General features: G+C 31.7%; 1 protein-coding gene across 1 annotated transcript in view; it reads left to right on the plus strand.

Moving 5' to 3' along the window:
* The first annotated feature begins 2,509 nt into the window (after positions 1–2,509).
* LOC149804814 (homeobox protein six1-like) overlaps positions 2,510–23,604 on the plus strand; it is a 126,316-nt gene continuing 105,221 nt past the window's right edge. Inside the window, exon 1 of the mRNA XM_089944894.1 lies at positions 2,510–2,532. The gene's annotated coding sequence lies outside the window, so the exon portion shown is untranslated. The remainder of the gene's footprint in view (positions 2,533–23,604) is intronic.

The following is a 23,604-nucleotide window of genomic DNA, read 5'->3' on the forward strand; positions in this document are numbered from 1 at the left end:
AATCTAGCATGAATAATATATAAACGGCACACTTTCCCATCCAGTGTAAAATATAAATTATTACAACTCCATGGTCTTAAACTAAGCAAAAGAAAAGAGCCAAAACCGTCAAATTTTGCAATATTATACAAATAATTTATTCCCTAGAATACAAACTGAAAATTAAAGAATAACTAACAGCTTTGTGGATTAAATCCCAAAAAGTCCTAAAAGTTCTATCACAAGTCAAAATTTATGAAGTTTCAACTGAATTCCGGTGGTGTTCCAAATAAATTCCATTATTAAATGTGTTGATGTGCATGTAGTCTCGAATGTACTATTGTACCAATGTCCTCGATTGTTTCGATGTGTCAACTGTCTATTGATGTATCATAATAATATAAACCAAAATGTCCTTGACCTAAGTCACTATGATTCCAAATTAATGTTCTGTCCAAGAATATTATTGAGCACTTTGTAATTCCAGTGAATAATATGTTAAATAAATCAATCTGAACACAAATAAAAAGACTGAATCTGCTTCGGATGCTAAGGTAAGAATGAAAATCCTAATGTAATCAAGTTTATCTATCCCTCCACTGGACCTAGGTCCCAATTAGCAATTTTGAAATACTCTGTCAACCTAATGCGAAATTCCCTTTCTCGAACTTTATAAGGTCAGAATCAAGGCTTAACTTTAACTCGAACTTAAAAAAACCTATTTACAATTAACAATGATCGGAAGGAATCTGTAATCGACCATCATAAAAAATATTGATGATGTATTTTGTTGTTTACACACACACACACACACACACACACACACACACACACACACACACACACACACACACACATATATATATATATATATATATATATATATATATATATATATATATATATATATATATATATATATATATATATATATATATATATATATATATATATATATATATATATATATATATATATATATATATATATATATATATATATATATGCACTATTACAATTGCACGAAGATGTTTGTCGGGAACTTTCAACGTTAAGGACAATGATTATCAATATTTACCTTGCAATAAAGGTCAAATTGACAGCTCGTTATAATTAAGAAATTAATAATCTTTTCCACATTCGAAAAGAATAGAAAAATCAGTATCAGAAATGGAAAATAATTTACGAGTCTGTCTTTCATCGCTAGACTATCTTTCATTTAGTTAAAAGTTTAAAAAAAAATTAACAAACTTGATATTGAACAAAACGGAAGAGAAATAATTGTATTAAAATAACAGTTTCCCAGTTCTCAAGATATGACAAGTAAGTATACAAACACAATGGCGAGGAAGTAGATTGTAGAAAATGACCCGCAATACCGGTATGTAAAGAATCCAAAACAATGCAGTTAAGCCAGAGAAAAAAATCAGACGTGAATACACTGAATCGTGATATTGCACTTACTTGGTACTAAACATCACAATGATTTGGAATAATCCAACAGAAAATAAGTTTCATTCCGATTGACAGACGTAAACCAAATCCCGAACAATAAATGCAAATATGTTTAAACAGAAAGTACATTACAATCAAACTATCACAATATTGTGTCTGAAACTGAATCAGATCAGCACCATTTCGATTAATTGTTCGATGAAAATTAACATTGACGTGATATGCATATGTACGAAATGTTTCATTGAATAAGAAATCATGACATTGTACCTTACGACGTCGAAGCATCTTATTAAAATATGGGGTTTAGATCTGGTTTCTATATATATATATATATATATATATATATATATATATATATATATATATATATATATATATATATATATATATATATATATATATATATATATATATATATATATATATATATATATATATATATATATATATATATATATAATAGTAATAATAATAACTAGATTTTTGCGGGGTATCTTTTTCTCGAAAGTGAAATAATTGTATTTATAAAACTTACAAATGGACTATCTTCCAAAGCTTTCCAGAATAAAATACAAAAGAAAAATCTTAAGAAGAATATTACGTATAAAACAAGAAGCAAATGACAACAATGACATGTCACTTGATGTATAAAAAGATGGACGCTCAGATGTTGAAACGGTTAGACAATTGTGTCACTCGTTATACATTTCACAGTTCAGTAGTTGCACAAAATATCGCATGAATTAAACAGCTGTGAAGTTGCTTCATTTGGAAAGTATCTCTGAGAATTATATTTTTTCCACAAGTATCAGTTTATCTGTGCATTTGTGTATAAACCTAACCTTTCTATTTCAGCTTTATCATTTTCATTCTGCTGTTGTTTAGCCGACCCCACATGGTGCCTCTTTGACTGGCTTTCTGTAAATTTCCTATTGGCACCATCGTAATGATTATGAGGCTGGTCCCCGCCTCTTGGCGCATCTCAGAGTCTAAGATAGCCACAATTCCCTCACTTTGCGGCTGCTTCAAAGCTCGGTGCAGAGAGAGATTTATGTTAATTCCAGCCGAGCAAGAGAATCCAGGGCCCATCCTCTGGTAAGGTTACGTTCCATATTAAGTCGCTACTTTGTTTGTTTGGTCACGTAGCTAACGCTATCTGAAGAGAAATCAAGCTGGTATTACATCCAGTTTATTTAGGATCAGACTAATGGAGGAAGGGTCATATACCAGACAATGATACATTATGATTCTAAATATTTACAAAAGGCATCAATGAAATGGGAAATTATAATGGGAAATTATAATTGCTACATATGGCAATTTGAAACCTATAATACAAGATATATATATATATATATATATATATATATATATATGCTTCATGTTGCCTGATGTACATAATCTATTAAGTCGTAGATAAATCCTTCTGTAATCAATTTCAGAAAATTGTAATTAAATTTAGTAAGATGGGTAAAACCTTTGTGTTTCCAATAGTCACACTCAAACGTGTTTTATTTGCATTGTAGTTCATTCTTAGCATTGTTTACTACTAATAGTGATATTGCTACTACTACTACTACAATTATTATTATTATTATTATTATTATTATTATTATTGCTATTATTTATTTATTTATTTATTTATTTATTTATTTATTTATTTATTTTAATGTTTCTGAATCTAAACCAAGGGAAACAAATACTTTCATAAATATTTAAAAGAATTCAAGTTCATAAAATACAATTTAGAGAAAAACATGTACGTACTGAAATGCTGAAAAATCAAGAATGTTTCCAATGGCACACTATATATCTGTTGTGTGTATATATATATATATATATATATATATATATATATATATATATATATATATATATATATATATATAGAGAGAGAGAGAGAGAGAGAGAGAGAGAGAGAGAGAGAGAGAGAGAGAGAGAGAGAGATCTGTCCATATGATATTATGTATATCTATTTCCCCTTTTTAATTACATGGGTTATTATTGCACTTGCCATTTTTATCAAAATAAGTTATTTGTCTGTTAAAATGCCATCTACATTAGAATGTCCTTTCCATGTATATTTTTAACATTTTTTACAGGTATATTTTTAACAATTCTTTAGAGGTATATTTTTTAAGTTACCAAGCATAACATAGATCACCATCGGTTGATTGTTTTCCTAACGTAATGTGTATCGGAACAATTTCATTCAATTAATGTGAGGAGTTCGCAAATTAAAACTGGGTAAGATTTTATAAAACTTTATAGAAAAACAAATACTCCTTCAATACGTTTCCATGTATTGGTTTTAGTGAGAACAAAGTTAACTTTATGATCCTGAAAACTGAGGTTGTCACCTAGCTGGACACACTGGACACACACACACACACACACACACACACACACACACACACACACACACACACACACAACCTGATGAATATCTGATACAAATATTGTAGATTTAAAAAAGAACTGCATAACTTTGGCACATATTCTTCAATCAAAAACACTCAGTGTCATCTACTTTCTTAATATATTTACTCATCCAATCATTCTAAATTAGATCAACATAATCTATGTAAATGGACTTCAATAATGAGTTTTGATTCATTCCGTATACTATATTATTCGGTGTTTAAGAGTTTTAAACAAGAGCAGGTAATTGAGAGTTAATACTATGACTTCCATCCCTAATTCGAATGTTTTCGACATTTCTCATGGGCCAGAGTACAATTGCTTCAGAGTCTTGAACATTACATTAATGATATTTTAGTGGATAAAGTTATGGAACACCATATTTATTTCCAGCCCAGAAGCTCATTGCGAACAAAAATCAAAACCGTTAGTTTTCAGACGCCAAGTTATCTGCATACCAAGGGAGTGATTGAGTAATCAAGTACAATAATTTACATGCATCAATATAATTAAGATATTGATGTATTACATTGAAGAAAATTGAACAAGATCCCCATCCATTAAAATATACCCTTGTGTAACATGGTTTTCATCAAACATGGCCAGATTAGACCATACAAGGATTGTAAATGATTTGCTTTTGGACCAAAAATTGCCGTGATGCCTCTGTTTTAAAACAGAGATTTATAACTCTCCTGTGTTGTTGTCTTATCGCGATAATTTTAGGACTATCGAGTGTCTAGGGACACTGAAAGATATAGATGTTTATTATAAAATCTAAAATATCATAACAACAGTAATACACATAGTCCATCGATAGCGTAATTTGTCGACCAATCGATTACCGTTTAGATGATACGAACGGTGTAAGTGAGAAAGGCATGTACCGCGGTCTTTTATACGAGGATATATTGGTAAAGTATTGGCTAAGGATTGGATAACAAATATTCACCGAAAGAGAAGCGAGAAATGGTTTCAGTTTGCTTGGACCTAACGTGATTTTCCATGGAATTTGGCGTGAGTGATATCGGAAATGACAATTTTCGATCATATAATACCGCATTTCAAAACCATGCCCGTACAATAACTATATTATATCGCATCACTTCAGTCAACCAAAAATGTGCAGAAAGTAAATATCGGAAATAAAATATCTAATTTACCTCATTTCAGTCTGGAAATTTTGAATATGATTTAGTGTCACAACATCTACTTTGATCACAAACTATATTCACAAGATTCCTGTTTTAACCGTTGAAGATCCACGGTCGGAAGAAAAGTTTAGAAATCAGAAGATATGAAATAAAGAAATATATAAATGAGTCAAAGCAAGGAATACATATTTTGATTTATGATATGTGTGTGTGTCTATATATATATATATATATATATATATATATATATATATATATATATATATATATATATATATATATATATATATATATATATATATATATATATATATATATATATATATATACACACATATGTATGCACACACATACACATACATATATGTATATCTATCTATCTATCTATATATATATATATATATATATATATATATATATATATATATATATATATATATATATATATATATATATATATATATATATATATATATATATATATATATATATAAGTTTGGTGACGGATTTATGTATTCATACCTGCATATATGTATTCATGGATGAATGTATGCATGTATGGATTAATGTATGGATTTATGGATGGACGTATTGATAATGTGTGACCACATGCAAAAGCTCTTAAAGAGCAATAGTCTTCGTCAACCATTTGGAATTTATTTTAAATTGTTTATGCTGAAAGTACACTAAAATGGAACCAAAAATTCACTTCGTTAGCCCTCACTTTTTCTTTGCAATTTATGGTTGTGTTTGAAGACTGCACAACAACCGATTTAAGGCGCCCAAGGTCTATAAAGTCTATAAAGTCTATAAAGTCATGACCTATCTGTATAATAAATGATAGGTAGAAGCAAGAAGTCTTATTGTTGATACAGGAACAGGTTTCACATTGTGATACATAACGTCCATGACAATTGGATTCTTATTCGCGATTTAACGATAGGTTTGATTTTCTCATTTTTACCCTCATTCTTATTCCGTACGTCTCCCCCCCCCCCTCCCCATTTTCTCTCTCCATTTTGCAAGACAGGATCATGGATACACAGTCTTCAAGGAAATGAATACACGTTCATTACACAAATGATGCCTGAATAGGTAAAACTCAAGGAAGCACCATATATGAGCCTCGTTGATACCGAATTCCGGTTTACATATTCATTGACATTTAAATTTTGAAAAGGCAATGAATTTTATATCATTAAACTTGACAAAAGAAACAAAATAATATATACTTAATTATATATCACTTGAAATTGTCCAGCCTAGATTCATGTATTGACTAATTTTGTACTCTAGATTTCAGTGCAGAACTAAATAAAAATATATTTAGAAATAGAAAACAAATTTTAGGTGTGTAAGAAGAGGTACACTTCTGGTTAGATGTGTGTGTGTGTGTTTATTTATTTATTTATTTATTCATGTAAGGTTTCACAAGTTTTTACATTTTTCCGCAACTTAATCATTACCGTGATGCTTTAATTTCTAGTTAATATGAGAATTTCATTTTTACCTGTGTCACGCTTGGAATATATTTCCATTTTATTCATAGGAGAACTTTAAGTTTCGTAAATATGGAGTGTTTTTGTTTACATTAAATCCAGTGTTCATTAGTCTCGAATATGTGAACTGTTAATCGAGATTATTAAACATCTGGAGTCATTCAACACTTAGAGCGCAAAACTATACAAGTTATTTTATTTTATGAACAATATATGTAAGATGCGGCGACAAACCACCATGAACCTTTGACGAATGACATTCATTCTGAGTAACATATGATCTATTTTTTATGAAGGACGCGTCTTTCAATTGTAGAATCATTTGTGCAGAAAATAATGACAAAAATAATTACGATACATTCTTATATTACGTAAAAATAATAGGCAAAATAAAACAATACAGTAAAAATAAAAAATAAAAAGTAAAACAGATCATTCAATTCAATTTGCTTCCGAATTCAACTTTGATAATTAAAGAGTGTTCAAAGGTATTCACGATGAAAATGGATGGTTGTTACATTTTCCACATTTCTGTACCAGATACCCAAGTGGCTCCTATTCGACATCAAGTGCCGGTAACGCAAAATGCTATGTTATAGACTATCGCCATTACCAATAAACGTCCGTATTCATATGTACACACACAAACCATCTCCTAACCCTCTGTTTGTATGAAACTGAAGCGACATATCTGACAAATCCAATTCTGTCAATATGATGGTCGTGTGAGACTCCCCAAATGAGATCAAATGTGGCATCTCTGCGTCTTAAATGAAGCTACGTCTATTTGCGATCTTTGATTAAAGTTGATACGATACAGACCATGTATTTAATGATAAGGAACGGAGCTTCTTAGGGTATGAAAAACGGGCTAGGACAATACGACTACGTTCATTGCCCCTCTGGGACTCAGCTCTGGCAATGCGTGCTGTATTGTTTGTGGGGGAAAAAAAATTTAACTATTTTTTTTCGATGCAGTTATTGTAATGCTAACTATAATGCTAACTACTAATTTGTATTCATTTTAAGACGCAACTGTAAACATGTTTGCAAATGCTTTGTAACTTTGAGCCATCTTACAGGTATGAGGGGAATTTTGATTCAAGCAGTTTCTATATTATGTGGTTCTATCCAATTAACTAAGGAAAAAATAAAATGAAATTCATCTTGAAACGGGAAAATATTTTTAACCAAAAAAACAAATTCAAAAAATACCAATACGAATCAAAACAACTTAACAGGAAAAATGTCCGGACGATTCTAGCCACATCATAAAAATGAGATACGACGTCAATCTGCACTGAACACCAGTTAAGAAATCGGCTCTTTAAACTGTTCTTAAATTTTATACTTTCCAGTATACAATTGACTTTCTTGAGGTAATATACTTGACTTAAATATTTTTCCTGGCAATGACAATTGTAATTGTTTTAAATTCTATTATTTTTTATGCTTGTTCATACAATTTGTGTTGGTCAATATAAACTTTTAGATCGCATTCGTGCTTTGGCAGTTAGATTTATTATATAAAATACCAACTCTGATTATTACTGTTCCAACCCTCCATGACAGTGTAATTCCTATACCGCAAATTACTACAACTCTTGATAACGTTCTCACTGTAGTAGTCAGTGTAGACTACAGAGCGATATGGAAATATAAGTATAAATTTTGAAAGGATAATTTGATTTTAAAAGAAATCTAAAAACAACATTTTAGGAAATGTTAATCAAATTAAATGTTTGGGCTAATTAGAAATAAGTTTTTAAGTAACAGTTAAGTGATATTGAAATCAAAGGAAATGGTGTTAGACTCTTTAGACAAATTTTAAATTTTGACTGTGTAGAATAGATAACCATCGATGTTATCATGCACGTGAATATCCTAAACTATTTAACGTATCTTTTCTTTTTTCAAAATTTAATTTTATATATAAATTATGTTTTGTTTATTTTAAGAATAGATATACGCGGTAATGTCTAACAGAGCCATATTGAATTGTCAGGACGGACTCTTTATATGGTGTGCTTCTGTGATTAGCAAGCAATGCTTACCCAAAAATAAATGGTTTATAACTTTCTGCAAAGTCGGATTTTGTCAGATGACTGTGTCATGTATAAGGATTAATTTTATACATCTCGTATTATGATAGTATTAATATAACGAATGCGTTTGGAGGACAGTGTTTTGAATACCAGACTATCTTAAAACTTTACTCCGAATAGTACTCAAAATTATTTGAAGCAATGAGAAGGCCGTATTTGTAAATTTCGGGTGTGATTTCCAGTTCTGAGTTAACATCTCATACTCGAAATCTTCTTTTAAAAAATGGCATAACAGATGGACCCGAACTCAAAACAATGTGCATATAAAATTAATATTTGTGATGCCTATAAAACAAGAAACATGTTAGTAACGTATCGTATATAGTATATGACATTGTTCAATGCGTGTGTTTAAAAGCTACGAAATACAGTTGAAAGGTTTTGACCTATTTTTGCAGTTCTTTTAAATCCAGAAATCACCATGGTTTTCGAGGGTTATAGTTTTATTTCAAATATTTTTGAAAAGACATTCGCGTGTCTAATATACATTTTAAGAGATTAAAATGTGTGACTTTTGAGAAACTTCCAAATTATTGTTAGATTGTCAGTAAAGCCCGAGTCGTTGCTGTCCTCACTGTATTGTTATTAAAGCTAGAGTCATAGTGAGTTAGCAGTAAGAACAGTCCTCTTCTGGTCATTCTTGTTATCGACACAACCTTTTTCAAGTCGATATAAGACTAAACTACAACCATTTTTAAGTCGATATAAGACTAAACTACAACCATTTTTTAAGTCGATATAAGACTAAACTACGGTGTAGTAAAGAGGCTTCATTATTGTAAAATGAATATACACTTGCAGAGAACGGTAATACATTTTCTCTAAAGTAATCTCAAAAACAAAACAAAAAAGATCCCGAATCTACCGCTTTATTTTATTTCTTTAATAACATTAAATCTTTCATTCTTGCAACAACAACAAAAACACAAGACAATAGAAGCAGTTAAGTACATGTTAAAAGATAAAAAAATAAATAGTGTAGTAAATTTAGAGTATGTGCACCCGCTCGGTCAAGTAAATACCCGTGTGCGTGTAACAGTAGTTTTCTTCCGTAAATTAAAGTCCATCATAAATTTATGTGGTTATTCAAACGAAATTCTGCATTATAAGTATAAAAAAATATACTAGAATCAAGAGTGATTTAAGTTTGAGATTTGAGAGTTGAGCAGTTCATGAACACTGTGCTCTTATAAATATAGAAAGCAATTGCCATGCGTATTGTTCTCTATACTCGTAAAAGTACAATATTCGTGTTAAATTTATACATAAATTTGAATTGCCAGAGAAGCATGATTAAGAATTTAGAGGTAAATGTGATTCGGAGTGTTAATCTTGACATACAATCATTGAATACTGCAACTTAAAGCTATCAACCAAATTTTCCATTATTTTATCTCAGCGTTTGGAAAAAGAAACAGTAGATTTTCTAACGAAACTATATAAATCTTTTAACATAAGTTCACTGCGTTTTACGAAATGATGGCCGCAGGATAAGATGCTGTGTTCTTATCTTTCGTTTCTATCTCTTGAGATTTCAACAAACATTCTGACTGTTAAAGTTTGAATTATTATTGTCTGACTGCCGCGGAGCTTAGCATTTGTTAATTTTAATTTTGTAGCGTACTCTGTACGACACATTTGTTAATGTTAATTTTGTAGCGTACTCTGTACGACACATTTCCGATTTGTAAGTCAGTGGCTCAGTTCAGTAAATGCGACCACTGAATAAGGTGACCATTTTAGTCATTCATGGTACCATGTCCTTTGAAGTAGGATAAGCAAAAATAATAATAATATATATATATATATATATATATATATATATATATATATATATATATATATATATATATATATATATATATATATATATATATATATATATATATATATATATATATATATATATATATATATATATATATATATATATATATATATACACACACACACACACACATAGTCCTATTTTATAGTGTTTCTATTCTAATAGGATGCGTGTGAATGTTGTTGGCCTTTTTTACAACTGATTTCAAATATATGAAATTATAAACTTTATCAGCGAGATACAAAATTCATCTATTTTTAAAACAAATGTTTGCACTTATATAAACGTTGAGAAAATTCGGCTTACGCAAAAGATCAGTCGTACAACCTGATTCAAAGTTTCAACATATCTCAAAATATACTTAAACTCCCATAGAAATAATTTTGCATGCGTATGCACGTGTTGCAATGTCTTAGAGATTCTTTTCTTTGCTCCATGTGTTTGATATTCCTTGATTATCGAACAAATGTTGAGTAAATTTGAATAGTGACAGAATACCAGGGTTACGGGAATAGTGACAGAATACCGTGATTAGCGGGAATAGTGACAGAATACCGTGATTAGCGGGAATAGTGACAGAATACCGGTATTACTGTTGTCTGTATTTTGAGGGATTTTCATATGGTGTCTAATTGTTTGCCGATATTGAAAGCGTTTAAATGTATTTTCGTACGTTTGCAGATAATCGTTGACTCGTCAAAACACGTGTAAGAAGACTTTCTATCTTTAAATCTTTTGAAACATTGATATGTCGAAAAGGAAGAATATGTCACTATAAGGACATTGAGTACTAATACAGTTTTATCCATAATGATACACATTTGTTTCGAAATTCCTATCGTTATCCTATTTATTTGTAAACTTATCTTTCTTTTTCAGCCTTGAAAATGGTCCTTGTTTTACATTTCGTATTTTTATCAGAAGAATATTGGAACTGCATAATATTACGGTTTTATTAATAAATATTTGATATTCAACTCTGTATCATATTTGATTGTAATTCCAAGCATTTTTTTCGTTCTTATTCTACAATTTCTTGTGGCTTGTGATATCAATGTTTGTTCAGATGACTGTTTACCACACATATCTGAGCTCTAGCAAAACACAGCAGCTTTTCGGGATATTTGTCTTCTTTTAAAAAGCGTGGTATAATCAGTTTTCGTATAACTTACCAGACTGTACAACCCGTGTGTATCATCTCTTGACGAAAGTTGTGGTCTTTCTCGAAATTCAGTGCTGCATTATACTGAACTGGAATACTGGAATCGTTGTCAGGAACTTTCATAAGCACTATTAGAAATATTCCTAAAGACTTTTGAACTCATCCTCAGAGTGTCAACGTTTCCGAAGATATATATTTTTCATGCTTTCAATTAATAAAATTGAACCGGCAAAATATATCTCAGCCACATTCATAAGTGTCCTCAACTTTGGTTTATAACTGCACGCGCAACATGTAATGTCATATGCATCTTGGACTGAATTGATTGACCATGGAAATGCTAGATACTGAAAACTCTAAGATAAGCAAAGACTGATGCTAAAATTGTTTGAAGAGTTTATAGTTTAGGCTTAATACTGTGCATTATCTTGCCCTGAAAAATATAAATAACAGCTATAGATGTAAGTACATATCACGTTAAATTGAATATACAAAAGCAGTTGAAGTCTTTTAGTTGTGTCTTCTCTATCTAAACATGTTAGATCAGGCATAAATCAATATTTGATGGATTTTGTAAGTTGTTTTAGTCTATCTATGTTGTTTTTTTGTCTATCAGATAGTAGATTCATAAAGTAATGTCTATAGTAATGATTTTAATCATTATCCTTCTAAAGTTTTTTAAACCATTTCATACCTGCGTGTAAATACATTGTTCACTCATACATTTTTGTTTTTTGTTTGTTTACAAAACAGATTTTTTGACATATGTAATACATATTATATATACATATGAGTCTTAAAATGGCAGATTATTCCGACCATCCCACTTTCAGCTATTGAAGATTTACACTTGTCCACATTCAGCTCTGTGGGCAACTTAATAACTTGGGTTACGCCATCGAAAATATGAAAGTATGTTAGTATGCAATTTGACATTTATTAGTAAACGTTAGTTATGTTACTATTTCTGCTCCTTGAGCTATCGCAAAATTTAGTTTAACAAAAATAAGGGGAAAGTGTAAATGCAACAATTTCAAAAGGGAGAGGAAAACACAAAGATACACGCATTTATACCGACACGGCATCGTAGACTAGAATACGGCAACGTAGAACAGAATACGGCATCGTATACCAGGATATGTCTGATAGGCAAAGGTAGATAATGCACTTCCTCTCTGAGTTTAAGCGTGATAGAGACTGAATCCATAACTGCAATTTTACGTATGATTTATTTCTAGGATTGTATGGTTTTCAGAATATCCAGAAATTAGTGATATATATGGTGGTTAATTTTGGTTCTTATGCATATCAAAAATGAGTAACATGCCATGTTTGTTACAAAGCAGTTCCTTAAATAGATACTTAAATTTTAAATATAAAAATAAAACAGATTTAAAAACTTGTGTGATATTAGTATGTACCTGACATGAAAATTAATTCAATTTACAATGGAATGCTTTGTATTCGGGTTTTTGAGGACTAATGACCGAATGATTCAATGCTCCGTCTACAGATTTCAACTCGGGGCCCAAGTGACTGAGTGGTCTAAGGCGCTATTCTTTACAATTCACTTACATCTCACCTCTGTCCGCATGGGTTGGCCTCTTGGCCTCGACTAGTGTAGGCTTGTGAGAAAGCTTTCTATTAGCTTCTCGATCTTCCCGGGGATTTTTTTTCTGGTTCTTTCTCCAACATATCTACCGTTCGTCATGTATAGCCTATAATGTGCTGAAAATGGCATTAAATCCACAAAAAGCATCAGATCACAAGCACTTAAATAATATTGGATCGACATTGTCATATGTGTGTACACAAATGTATTTCTTATCTGGATGTCTATGCGCGCTCAGCCAAGCGTATAATTACTTCGTAATCCGAGACAATAGAACAGAAGAAATGAAACTAAAAGTTTGAGGGTTACAAATTAAAGGTCATGAAACGAAGGGAATAATACATTATATGTGGAAAAATTATATTCAATTAAACTGATTAAATACACGAAATAAATGTTTTACATTTCACATATCGTCTTAAGGTGACAAATACAGACCAAAAGGATAATGGTTTTAGACTGGACCTTATATATTTAATCGCTTACTTTGGGTTAATAAATATTAGTTTTGAACTATAGATATTTTACTGTTTTGCTTGACATACTTGCAAAAATAAACAGGCTAGTAGTTTCAATGCCTTGACACACGAACGTTATTTGTCATTATTCTGTATTTTTGAAACACTGAAGCATGCAATTATTTAAGCTATATCTAAACAGATTCACGCCTTAATTTTCTTGGTGTTTGTTTTTCCAAGCAACTCACTGTGTTAAATAAGACGCCCACCAACTCTAAATTAGATATAAAATATTTCTTTCAGATATCGACATATTTGCCTTACAATACAGCTCATTTCATGCGCCACATTAATTGTTTAAAAAACTATTAATAAAGAAATATATTTAGAAATTATTGATACTATGATTCCGATCATTCAGTTGCTTGCGTAAACGTCAGTTAAATTTGGGAACAAATAAAAAAGATCAGAGCAACATCAAATGCAAAAGCTTGATAGAATGGATGACCAATCATTATGTCTGCACATTAAACAATAAAAGCAAGAAAAATATTTCCAGACAAAAAGGTGGATGTTCATGACGTTGATTCTAATTGTCCATAAGACATTGTTGATATGCAAATATATGAGAAAGATAATAACGGATATAAATACATTTTGACTGGGATATATAGTTCTTTCCAAATTTGCATAGGCATTGAAAGTATTGTCGAAAGAGGGGATAATATGCAATATTTAGATAGTCTTTCCACGTCTTAGTTTTGAAAGTTCTAATAAACCTTTGCTAATAGAGAGCCATTATTCCGTAGAAAATCCAGATATGTACTGGACGCTGTCTTTATCCCTGATGTTGTCAAATTCTATCCCTCCATAGACCTACGGTAAAATAGAAGTGTTAAGCAAGTGCTGAAGAAAAGAGCTTCTGATAAAAGATCTTGTAGAAAGACTTTATAGAACCTTTTAAAACCAATGTGGAAATATTTCATAAAGAATGAGACTTGAAAATGGGTGCATTTTTCTTTTTAAGTTGTTTGAAGACAACAGGAACGCACATCATAAATCAATAGGCATGACTGATTTAAGAAGCATTCAAGCGATACAAACAGAAGATCAACTTGATCGAGTAACGTATTTTGTTATTAGACAACTTATACATAAGCAAGGCCAGAGTATAAAGCAGGTCCCACTGTTGGAATGTCAAAACATAAATCTTTCTTTGCAAACAGGTGCCTACCTAATATTACAGAGGAAGTGTTTAAAATCATACAACTCATATACATGATCTGGTTGTTTACATATTGGAAGACATAAACCAAGAAAATACTGAGAAGATATTAAACGAGGAATAGTTGTTGCTCTATGACAAGCAAGATGACTCAAACAAGGTTAGGAAGATTCTGGAGACCAAGACAATGAACAGTAACAACATGTACTGTTGAAATTGAAATTGGACGCAAACTGAAAACACTGTGTCGCTAAAATAAATGAAAATTCCTAAAGACTTAACAGAATAATAAATGGTCAATCCATAATTCAAGGAACGTCCACATAATATGAACAAACTAACCTATCGAAGAACAGAAAGTAGGTTTATTCTCAAGCCAGCTTATTTCTTTGACGGGTCTGAACAGACCAAAATCAATAGAATAATTGACATCTTGTAAACTTAAAATGTTGCAATAGTACAATGGTTTTGGAAAGTAAAAGTAACATCAGATTCATCTGTAAGATTACAAGTGGTAATAAGTACTATGCGAGGAAGAAAAGTCAGCCTAGCAGCTAGAAATAACGAAATACATAAATACCGAATGCGCAATATGTACATTAAAAGTTGGAGAAACAAACTGAAACGGAAAATGAGGTAATATAAAAGTGAGAGAAAACAATCATAACAAAAATTGAAATAGTGAGAATGGATAAATAGTTAACAAGCTGAAATAGTGAATTTCTTATTAACGTCTTGTTGTATAAATAATATTATAAAATATATGGTTACACTACCTCATTCTAAAAATTAAAAAACCTACAAGACGAAGATTACACCACCAGTATTGGATCTTTCAAATTGAAAGGTAATTAAAGGAATGAACAGGATAAACAAGAAATTGGAATCGTCGCAGGAACGCTCCAGTACTGATGAAAGAAATAATAAGGAGGCATATGTTTTCAAACATAAAAACGATAACAAATAGGACAATTGGGGATTTTGGTTCTGTACATTTAGTGATTTAACTGTTAATGAGAACAGAAGAGAGAATAGTTTTAGGAATTGATAACATAGATCAAAGGTTCTAAACATCGTAAACATAATGAAACGCGAACTATACAAAATTGCTATGCACCAATATTTGCTCTTGAAATAAGTCAAAATACAAAAGGGTGTTTTTTTTAAATAAATACAATATCAAATTTCTATATTATGATTTCAGATGTAAATGTTATCAAGAAAGACTATACAATACAATCAGCACGCCATACAACTTAAGGATTTTGTCGTTACATTAAATCCAAACATAAAACTATGAACCTAAAAGGAATAGACTGTATTAAAAAGATTTACGGGGCATATACCAGTACTAAAATTGACAGACTGTACTAAAACGATTTACGGGCATATACCGGTACTAAAATTGACAGACTGTACTAAAACGATTTACGGGTATTTACCCTTTCTAAAATTTACAGAATGTATAAAAACGATTTACGGGCATATACAGGTACTAAAATTGACAGACTGTATTAAAAAGATTTATGGGCATATATCGGTAATAAAATTGACAGAGACCGTGCACGAAGGTCTTAGACCACACAATACTCCGATATTGACATTTACGAAAGAAGGTACACGTTATTTTAATTCCAGCAATATATGTAATATTTGTGAAGAGGAAATTTTTACAATATCAAGGGTAAGGAATCATACCATACAGCAAATACAGCGGTCCTATGATGGTGATTTTAATTGTAAAGATTCAAAATCTATAACACTCTCTTTATCTTCAATTTGTTAGCTGATGATTCTCGTATAACAAGATGTTGGTATAAAAAAGACCCTTATCAAGAGGTGGCAATAATACCAAGTAACGTTGACAAATGCATTTCGCTTGAGAAACACTTGTATATGTTACAGTTGATGGTTTGTATAGATACCAAGGAAGCTGTTGTAAAGAGGACAATCAGATTCCTTTAGTTTACTTTTCATGGGACAACTTGAAAGGAATTTCAATGCTAATAAGTTCATGGAAACACGAAACTTTTTAAAAACTTGGTAAACAAATATTTTCGAAAAGGCCGTTTCCACTCACGAGTACATGGATGATTTGAAAAGGTTTAATGAAAAGAAAGTTTAAAAAAATCGATAATTTGTATGCCAATCTCTGAGAATCATCGGTACCACATGTGGGTTGCTAATATGTACATTTCATGAAACATTGTAACTTGAAATCTCCTGTTGAACTGAATAACTATTACGCCAAGAAATGGATTTCAATGTTATGTGGCATTTTTGAAGAGTGTAGCAATGTCCGCATGAATAATTGCAACCTAAGTTCATCATATTAATATAATGCATCAAGACTAACCCACGATGTGAATTTGACAACAGGTAGAATTTGAATTACTTAAAGATTATTACATTGTCTTGATTATAGAATCGGGTATTACAGGACACATTACACTTGAAGTATGCACTAAAATCAATCATGGGTACTATACTGATGGTAGAATTACAGTGAGAAACGATGGCGAATACGATAAGTCGAGGTCAGTGTCATTCATAACGCAACTTGTTGCTCGCCATTTTTACAGTGGATCATGATCCAGTACAACCACTTATAAAACAAAACACCAAAGCAAAGTCATTGATGACAGCTGAATGTCTTGGAAATATGAAATGTTGGTGGTATTTTCGAAATAGTTGCACAGATACCAAGACATCAACACGACTAAGGGGCCCCGAGTGGTCGAGTGGTCTAACGCGCTCTCCATTACGGATCACTGCCATCTCGAGTCTCCGATTCAGCCAATGTGGGTATGTGAGAAAGCTTGTCAGTAGCTTCTCGTGGGTCGGTGGTTCTTTCTGGGGTTTTCCAGGGTTCTTCCTCCACCATTAATACTGGCCGCCATGTATAGCCTATCGTGTGCTGAAAAATGGCGTTAAACCCAACAACAACAACAACAATAACATCAACACGACTAATTCAAAGACTACACATACACGCTTGACAAAACGAATTCCGCAAGAACAAGAAATGAAGGTGACGATATATTCAAATGAAAATAAATTTCACTGTTACTATAAAGATTCCTAATTGAACGAGAAGAACGATCATATATAAAGACTAGGTGTGTGTCAGTTTGCAATTTTTAAAGATAAATATTAGCCAAGACATATTTGTAGAATGTACAGCTTTAGACGTATCAGAGTGATTGATGTGTTAATTTTACTACAGCACTTTAAAGCCGTTATATGCTGATAAAACGAGGTTAATGATTGATACAGCTCCGTCGTGAATTCATGATAATAACATTTTGCAATGAGAATACCATCCAGTTTTACGACACTACATCTTGTGTTCCTCAAATAAATAAGATAGTTCCATGTCTTTCCAAAGATGAATTATGGATTGGGCAGATGAAAGACTTGTGTGGTCTTAGAATTGACATATATTATTTTAGGACTAGCAAACGTAATAAAGATCATTAGAGGAATAAAGATGAGTGATCAAAAAGAATAGTAGATTTAACATCCACAAGGACTGTGTTTTTAAATATAATGGGTTATAAAATCTTACGCTTAAAATGGTGTCATTCACTTATGGCGACAGACCATATTTAACAAAAACACAATTCAATTAAGCTACTATAATCAAGTTGATTCTCGAAACGCCATGAAAGTTTATTTCTTTTGTTTTATTTCAGCTTTTCAACTTTCTCTTCTCTCATAAATACTGATGTCCGATTGTTTTCCCGGAAAACATTTTCCATCGTCATTTTCCATGTCATCAGCATCTATCACAACAAACATTTCGTCTCTGATGAGTTATTTCCTGATCTATGTCTTGTTGTATACGAAAGGTTAGAAAAATGATGAAAATATGGTACAAAAAAGATAACTTCATAAACGTCGATTACTCCAAACGCTATTAAGGTGATCCACCAAAAATCAACTAGTATTAGGCTCGAAGTAATGAAGAAATTTCTCCCATATTAATTGTTTGTGGTTTAATTTGTTATTTTTGTCTTGAAGTTTGATAGATGTACCAAAAGTATGCATTGTAAGAACCTTGTCCAAAACGAAGGGATTATTTATGGTTTAACCGCCATATCTAATTTATCACAAACTGGCAAACAGCTTAATTACTTTCAAAGACCATCAACATATTATCTGTGTTGCAGTGCTGCAATAAAACTATCCTTCATGTGTGACCGTTCAACATTTGACATTGTTGTTTAAATAAGTGATATACAATGTGTAAGTCACATTTGTCTTTAAGTCGTCATGCATCTGTTTGGGGTTTTGGGGTGGGTCGGTGGTGGCGAGTGGTATGTGGCTACTCTGACAAAATAATAGAGTTAACAATGATCTTATATTCCAGGTTTATTACAACATGTATACATTCATTTCTTAAGTTTTAATGTCTTGATCATTTGATTGTCATTACTCATATCATTCGATAACTATTCAAATTGAGAGTGTAAGGTGTTATAGTCTTTATTGTCCCGGTGCTAATCAATGAAGTACCTGCGTTCAGCAAATTGTAAGTACAGTTCCTCCTTTGGTATTCCTCGTTCTCGGACTTTAACTGTTTGCAAAGTTTTCATAGCATTAGATAAACTATTAAATATCTTTCAAAATAAATCAATTTCATGCAATTTCTTTCAACTGTGATCAATCTATTTTCAAATTCTTGTATTTTATTAACTTTTTGATTATCTCTCTATTTAACCGAATATATTATTTCTTCTTTTGCTCTCTATTTTTATGTTTTTCAAACTATTATCCTTCAAGTTCTTGCATATGTTGGCATCAATACATCTTTGTAATACTGCCTCAGTATCTATATCAGTTGATGCTGGTAGCTCTCCTAAATTAATGATGCCGTAGACATTATAATTTATGTTATTGTTTACTGGCTGACCGGCTTCATATTTCTCCACTGTTTTTCAACTAATCTTAAGTATGATTACTGAGTGCTTCAGAACATTTCTCTCGTTTACTTAACATGAAATATACATTATATTAGCTTTCCGTCTTCACTTTAAATGCTGATATTTAATCAGTTTATAATTTTTGTAATTGATTGTAATAATCATTAAAGTTCTACCTAAAAAGCAATGTCAATATGAAAACAAAAAACATTTTTATCAGGTACAGACTTTTCCAGACACAAATAATACCCTGCAGAATAACGTTTAATTTTATTGATCGGGCTGAAGAAAATATATTAATATGTGGGTTTAAAAAAAAAACATAAAAATTACATTGAGTAGATGTCTATATGGATCTCTGGCTATTAAATCGTAAAAGTTCAAGTTATAATTGGAGTGACAAGAACTTTTGAATTTTACAAATATGAAAACTTTCCTTACTGTCATTTTTCAGTATATTTGCTATAAATATTAAATATTTGTCTTTCTTGCCTACATTATTCTTACTCGCATACTGTTTGCTATTTTCTCTTCTGTCAGACATTTGTTACCTTGCAAAAGGAAACAAGTCTAGACTATTGTTTCAGCACTTGTTACCATTGACTTAATTTTACTAGCAGACATTTTTCCACTATAAATAGACTAGATTATGTTATACAACGTTACAGTTTCCAGGTTGATCTGGTTATGAAAGTGTACACGTTATCTCAGCATTATATCATATTAGATTTGATTCCTATGAAAGCTCGCAAACCATTAAACGGCTCATATAGTCGTTGCTAGTGGCATTCCTAAATGGCACAGAAATTTGGAAGTTTTATATTGTTTCAAATCCCAAAACTTTCGGAACACAATATAAAAGCTCACCCCTGCATTTCATAAACTGATTCGCTCGTCCAACAACGGAAGCACCTAAGGGATGTCTAACATCAACAAACGACTAAATCAGCAGGATTTTTATGGCAGGGGATAGACATTAAGAAAATTTCTCACTTGTCGTTGAAACGGTTTCAACAGTTTGTGTATTTAGATAGGAACGGTTAGTTTTGAAAAAGTAAAATATTTAAAATAATCAAGTAATTTTAACTAGTTTAAGCAACGTTGTGCTTTCATTTTGTCCGACCTAGACAGGGGTACTAGAAGTAAGGGATCACAGTGAAAACTATAATCCTTCGGGCTTTATTTGCTGTGTGATTCATAAACAGGCCGTTTATATTACGAAAAACGCATTCAAAACAACCTCGAACTTAAATTCAACCGTGTTATTCCTCTTAGATCTCGTTGTGATAGACATCTAAGTGGGACTGCATTATTGGACAATGTGGATATAGGTGGAAACAGGTGACAAAGATTAAAGATAAAACTACTTTATGTACGAACAAATATAACATTTCTTATGTACTTACTTATACAAATTATACCAATCACCGTACCATAAAATCATTGCAGAATATTGCAAATTTAGAGAAAAGGTGGTAAAACTGGGTAATAACAGGAATTAAACAGATTATAATGAAAGAGCCTTCTCCCGAATATTCATGTTAATGATAATTCGTGTTTACTATCGAATTCAATTTAATTATTTTTCCACTAATGGATCTAGTTGAGTACCGCTGACTTAAAGGGAAATGACAAATAAATCGAGTTGGTGATCGATTTTGATGGATAGTTTTGTGCCATTCCCACCGTTTCGAGCTTCAATGTATTTAAAAAATAGTCCATGTTTTGGCAAGATATCCAATATTAAACAATCATCGAAAATTGAACAGAAACTGACAATCGATCATCCAATTTAATCTTATTCGAACACAAAGTCCACTTATTGTAATACCCTTGTACACGTGACCATACGGATATAATAGTATTCTATACAGGTTCAACAGTTTGTTTAAAATTCTAATTTTCAAGAAACAAGCTTTTTCAATTCCTGCAATTAAATTCAACATTTTTTACCAAGTGCCGGTATATAACAACAGTTATAATATACACAATTATTCAAGATGTTTCTAATTTGATAATGAAAGAATTTTTTTTTGACTTCTAGTTATTTAGATATTCAGTATATATAGCTTGCTACAGTTTGGTGGCATATTCATAATGGGATAACAGTCTTTTATTATAAATTTCATATTGAGTATTGAAAATACCACTTTATCGACACACCGGTGATATCACTTTTGGAACTACTTTTCCCCATTTAGGAAACATATATACCTTCAGTGTGTAGTTCAAACTTATATTTAGGTCTATATAATTTTTCTTCTTCTGCTCCTTCTCTCTGTCTGTTTCTCTCCCTTCCTTACCCCCCCCCTCCCCAGAATAGGGGCCCCGAGTGGCAGAGTGGTCTAAAGCGCTCTCCGTTACGGATCACTGCCATCTCATCTCTGTCTGCGTGGGTTCGAGTCTCGTAGTCGGCCAATGTGGGTATGTAACAAAGCTTGCCAGTAGCTTTTCGTGGGTCGGTGGTTCTTTCCGGGTTTTTCCCTGGTTCTTCCTCCACCATTAATACTGGCCGCTATGTATAGCCATCATGTGCTGAAAAATGGCGTTAAACCCCACAACAACAACAACAACAGAACAACAACAACTCTCTCAGAATGAATATATCTTGCAATATCAGGACTGCAGTTGACATTTATGTAATCACTGAGGTGACAAAAAGTAGTCTTCAAGTATTGTTTAGAAACGGTTTTCCACGTGAATCGCTCAAATTGTCAGTGACTGAAATTTTACATGACCTATTTCTATTCCATATTCATTGTCACCCCATACAGTAGCTGTTATACTGGCCGACAGGTACAGTATACGTTTTTAGAGATAACTCTTGACCAAACATAGTAATACCATTGCTTTAAGTAACTCTCTCTACACTCTTAATCATATTTGAAAAGGATGGAGAAATCGGAGACAGACGATTATTCATTATAAAACGAAATTAAATGGAAATCGAAATTTGGTGCTGTATATGTTACCGAACAAAACTGAAAACCTGCTAAGGACACATAATTCATGTCTGAATGGATAAAAAGATAATAAAAGAACCAAAGCCTTTATACGAAAACTCACAATCGTTGCAATCTTTAGTTTAAAAATGTTACCTTCTGAAGTCTGTCTATTGCGACCGCACTATATGGTTTCTACGCACCCCCACCCCCACCATAACAACGTTCGCTGTATCAATCCTTGCAAGAACTGTTTTGACAAATCTAAAAAAATGTCTTTTCGTATGAAAGCGGCAATTAATTTGACAACACACAAATTGAATTGTCAGGTGCAAATGCTTAATTTTTAAAAAGTCTCACACTTAATTGTAAAGTTTCGGAATTGTTATCCCTTTAGTAACGCAGTCGTTAATCGCATTGCTACAAAATGGAGAAAAAATCATTTCAAATATACGTTTTTGTCTTAAAAATATATAATAGAAAGAAAACCCAATTATCATTTAGAGATATGAGGAAATATTTCGCTCGTAAAGTAGAAATATTTTGTGTTGTCACTACTGAAATTTCTTTAAACTGATAACTGCTTAGAGGACAAAGTTCGGTCGACTTCTAGAGTTGTCCGGTCTGCAAAGGTTTCATCACAAGCAGTGTATGTTTTGGAACCAAATATTATTATGATTGCTTGCATATTTAAAATGTTGTTGTTCTTATTGTGCGGGGTTTTATTTCAGCACAAGATAGGCTATATATTGCGGCTAGTATAGCTGGTGGAGGAAGAAGCCGGGAAAACCCCGGGAAGAACCACCGACCCACTGGCAAGCTTTCTCATATACCTG

This window comes from Sinohyriopsis cumingii, chromosome 2 (genome assembly GCF_028554795.1).
Source record: "Sinohyriopsis cumingii isolate HCF-2022 chromosome 2, ASM2855479v2, whole genome shotgun sequence".
NCBI classification, from domain to species: domain Eukaryota; kingdom Metazoa; phylum Mollusca; class Bivalvia; order Unionida; family Unionidae; genus Sinohyriopsis; species Sinohyriopsis cumingii.